The sequence below is a fragment of the Petaurus breviceps genome, unplaced genomic scaffold (genome assembly GCF_028583685.1).
Source record: "Petaurus breviceps papuanus isolate PSGF00001 unplaced genomic scaffold, PetGlider_PUasm1.0 208, whole genome shotgun sequence".
NCBI lineage: Eukaryota > Metazoa > Chordata > Mammalia > Diprotodontia > Petauridae > Petaurus > Petaurus breviceps.
The window spans coordinates 10362434-10367426 of NW_027185852.1; positions in this window are offsets into that span (position 1 = coordinate 10362434).

Consider the following 4993-nt stretch of genomic DNA (forward strand, 5'->3'; position numbering starts at 1 on the left):
TGTTTTGACCCATTAGAGAAAATCAGTGGGTTTGCTGCTGGGTCACATTACATCCACCTAATGTCAATGCCAAGAGTCCTATAAATAGTTCCCTTAGGCAGACGTATGACTGTCCAGCAATGAACTGGCTTCTCATTTCAATATTGCTTTTTAATAATGAGTAGGATCATAGAGAAAGAGATGAAAATGACTTTAGAGGTCATCTAATCCAACTCCTTGACTTTACCAATAAAGAAATGGAGGTCCATGGAGGGTAAGTCACTTACGCGAAGTCATTCAGAGTCAGGATTTGAACCCAGGTCCTCAGACTTCAAATACAGTGTACTGTCCACTGTTCCATTTCCATCCCCTTTCCCTCTCTTGTATGTGAGTAGGGTTGCATCCCAGGGAATGTGAGTTCAGATGTCCATCCTGCTTGTAGCCAACTACACGTGCTTGCTCAGTGATGGAGGGCCCAAGTAATTGAGGATGATGAAGCAATCCCCTTATTGGTTCCTTAGCCTTGAGATGGCAGTAAGAGAGGGCTACATGGATTTAAAAAGGAAGGAGAGCTTCCAGCTTGCTCTATTTTCCTTTGACTCTCCCCCATGGCTCAATTTCCCATGAAAGACAGCTGTCCTTCCCCTAACTTTGACAGCTTGGGGATTGTTCTTACCTGACAGCTAGTTAGGGAGATTGTGTATCAAAAATAATCAAGCAGTGCCAAACCTCAACTATACCACAGAGTGGTGGTCCCCTGAACAATCTGGTGCCAGATGAGATGGCTCATCAACGGCGTATACTCGTTTCACAATACACAGAAGTCTACGTCATATGTTTGTTAAACCTGAAGATCTCAGCTCAAGAGCTCACTATGCAACAAAAGCTATGAGGAGAGCTGGAAAGCTGTCTGGCAGATGCCAGGCATAACTCAACATCTCATACCATGTACCAAGCTAAGTCCAAAATAGGTACATGTTTTGGCATAAAGTGTTGTATCATAAGAAAAGGAGTGAAGCACAGAAGTTTGGGGAAAACCATGACCAAACAAGAGACAGAAAGGTTCACAGGAGAGAAAATGAATAATTTGATTACATAAAATTAAAAAAGATTTTCCACAAACAAAACCAGTGCAGCTAAAATTAGAAGAAAAGCAATGAACTGGGGAAAATAGTTTGCTGCAAATTTCTCTGATAAGGGTCTCCAAAATATATTGAGTCAAATTTACAAAAGTAAAAGCCATCTCCCAAATGATAAAGTGTCAGAGGATATAAATGGACAGTTTTCAGAGGAGGAAATTAAAACTATTAATAGCCATATGAAAACATGCTCTAAATCACTAATAAAGAAATGCAAGTTAAAGCAACTCTGAGGTATCACCTACAACCTATCAAAATGGCTAACATGACAGAAAAAGAAAATGACAAATGCTGGAGGGGAAATGGAAAAGTAGGGTCACCAATGCACTGTTGGTAGAGTTGCAAACTGGTCCAATCATGCTAAGAAACAATTTGGAACCATGCCCCAAAAAGCTATCAAAAAGATATTAAACTGTGCCCATTGACCCAGCAACACCACTACTAGGTCTATACCCAAAAAGATATATGAAACAGGAAATGGACCCAGATGTGCCAAAGTATTTACAGCAAATCTTTTTGTGGTGACAAAAAATTGAAACAGGGGATGCCTATCCATGGGGAAGGGTTCAACAAGTTATGTTATATGAATATGGTGGAATATTTTTGGGCTGTAAAAAATGGTGAGGAAAGTAATTTCAGACAAACTAATGCAGAGCAAAGTGAGCAAATTCAAGAGAACAATTTATACAATAACAACAATAATGGAAAGATAATCAATTGTGAAAGACTTAGCAATTCTGATCAACACAATGGATCCACCATAGTTCCAAAGGACTTATAATGAAACATGCTGCCCACCTCCAGATAGAAGGGCTGCTAGGTAGTGGTACAGTGGATAGAGCACTGGGCTTGGAATCAGGAAGACTCATCTTCCTGAGTTCAAATCCAGCCTCAGACACTTCCTAGCTGTGTGACCCTTGGTAAGGTACTTCATCCTGTTTGCCTCAGTTTCCTTATCTGTAAAATCAACTGGATAAGGAAATGGCAAACCACACCAGGATCTTTGCCAAGAAAACCCCACATGGGTCATGAAGAATCAGACATGACTGAAAACAAGTGGACAACAAACCTCCAGATAGAGAGCTGATGAACTCAGAGGACAGATGGAAGTTCTGGACATGACTAACACGGAACTTTGTTTTGCATGACTCTATGTCTTGTAATGGGTTTTGGTTTTTCTTGTCTTCTCAATGGATGGGAAAGGGAATAGGGAGGGAGAGAATTTGGAACTAAAAATAAAATGGAATTTTAAATAAATTATATAGAATGAAAACCAGGCTTTGGGCTACAGAAAAGAAAGGAAAAGAAATAAGCATTTATTATATGCCTACCATGCTAAGCACTTCACAAATATGGCCTCATTTGATCTTCCAAATAGCCCTGGGAGATAAGTGTTCTTATTATCTCCATTTTACAGATAAGGAAACTGAGGCTGACAGAGGCTAATAACTTAAGTTGGGGTCACACAGCTAAGTGTCTGAGGCTGGATTTGAATTCAAGTCCTCCAAACTCCAGGTAAACTGTGCTGGTCCCAGCTACACACATCAGGTCTCCTGGAAAGGCGACTAGAAAATAATCTGGGGCTATTCTTCTCTCAGGAAGTGAGTCAAGGCAGGGATGTGTGCACAGGAACTCCTATTTCCCCAGCAAAGAAGCTAAGGCTGACCAACTAGACAATCTTGGTAGGCGGTGCACCAATGGAAGTGTGAGGTCAACAGGCATTTATTAAGTGCCTACTGTATGCCAGACACTGAGGATTCAAAGAAAGACAAAAACCAGTTCCTGGCTTTAAAGATTAGGACCCAAAGGACTAAAGCTAAAAGGGCAGAGGAATGAGAGAGAAAGCCTGGGAAAAAATGAGAGAAAGCATCTTAAAAACAAAATGAAAGAAAATCAAAATGCCTTAAATCAATCTTATAATATGAAGGGAAGCGCATCTTGTGTTCTCCCCAGAGACTGTGGCACAGCAGCCAGAAATTCCAGGATGTTTCAAAAGAGAAATAAAGTCACCAGGACTGAGCTCAGCTGCCCTCAGCTGCCAGCCTCCTTCCCTCTTCCTCTTCTGATTGCATTCGTGCCTTGTTCTGGAATGTTCTTTCCCCCATTAGAGTAGACGGTTAGGCCCCTGAGGGCAAGAACTATTGTTTTTGCTCATTTGCCTATATCCATATTTCCAGTACTCAGCACACCATAGGTATTTAATAAATGCTTGCCAATTCATTGATAAAAGAAGAAGCTCTGGAGTCAGAGTCCAATCAAGTCAATGAGCTTGGGGTCTTCCCTGGGGCTTGAAGGTGGAGATGAGGAGGGAGAGAGTTCCAGGAGGGGGTGGGGCCTCCGGGGAACGTGCCTGGAGTGAGGAGATGTCAGAGATCTTGGGGAAGAAGCAGGCAGGAGTCCAGTGTCCCTGAGTCACAGGCATGTGAGGTGTGATGAGACTGGGAAGGTAGAAAGGGGTTGGTTATGAAGGGCCATAAAAGCCAAACAGGATTTTGTATTAATGCAGGATGGCTGGGATCACCAGAGGAGTGAACTGAATGGGGGGCAGGGGGTGCTCAGACTTGTTCCTGAGGAAGGAGTAGTGAAAGGAGTGGAGTGGGGAGAGACTGAGGCGATCTGTTGCAGATCTTCCAGAATCTGTTGCAGAAGTCTAGGTGTGAGATGCTGAAGGTCTACACCAGGGTAGAGGAAGTATCAGAAGGGAGAGGGAGTATATATGAGAAATGTTGTGAGGACAGGAATCATTTGTTGTTGTTGTGCAGTCATGTCTGACTCCTCATGACCCCATCTGGGGTTTTCTTGGCAAGGACACTGGAGGGGTTTGCCATTTCCTTCTCCAGTTCATTTTACAGATGAGGAAACTGAGGCAAACAGGGTCAAGTGACTTGCCCAGGGTCACACAACTAGTGAGTCTCTGAGGTTGGTTTTGAACTCAGGAGGATAAGTCTTCCTGACTCCAGACCCAGCACTCTATGCACTATGCCACCATCCAGCTGCCCCACAGAAATGACAGGACTTGGCATCTGTTTCAACATGGGAAGTAAGGGTGAGGAGTTGAGGCTAACACCTTGACCAGGAGCCTGGGTGATTCCAAGGATGGTGGTGTCCTTGAAAGTAACAGAGTCAGAGAAGGAAAATGGCAAACCACTCCAGTTTCTCTGCCATGGGGACAGAGGACCTGAATTCAAATCCCCCTCTGCCATCTACTACCCTTTTTGAACTTGGACAAGTCATTTAATGTCTCTATGCCCCTGTTTCTTCACCTGTATAATAAGGGGACTGGAGCAGTCACCTTCAGGCTCTAGAACTCTCAATGCAGAATGTAAAAGCGGAATTCACAACCAGATGGGAGAGTGGATAATATGCTAGACTGCCTCAGACACATATTAGCTGAGAGACCCTGGGCAAGTCACTTGACCTTTGTCTATTTCTGTCTCCTCATCTATAAAATGGGGATAACAGTAGCACTCACTCCACAGCAAAGCACATTGCAGACCACAAAGTGCCATGTAAATGCTATCTATTACTGGTAAAAATTGAAGGCATGATGGAGAAGCCCTTCCCGGAGGTAGAAGCTGCGTAGGGAGGAGAACAGAATAAAGAAATGAAAATGCAAAGGGGGAGGAAAAGAACTCGGTGTTCCCAATCACGCCAGACGTGTGGCCAATCAAAGCATCAGAGCAAAAGAGGAAGAGAGGCTGGCATTATCTCTAACAGTTTCATGTCCTTGACTCCAAGCTCTCTGAGCAGGAAGGGACCTCGAGAAGGGCTGACTGGGTTTCCTGCCTTCCCCTCGGCATGCTATGTTGTTATTATTACCATTTTTCAGATTTTATTCATTGTCACTCATCAGGGAATGAATTTATGGCAGTCCT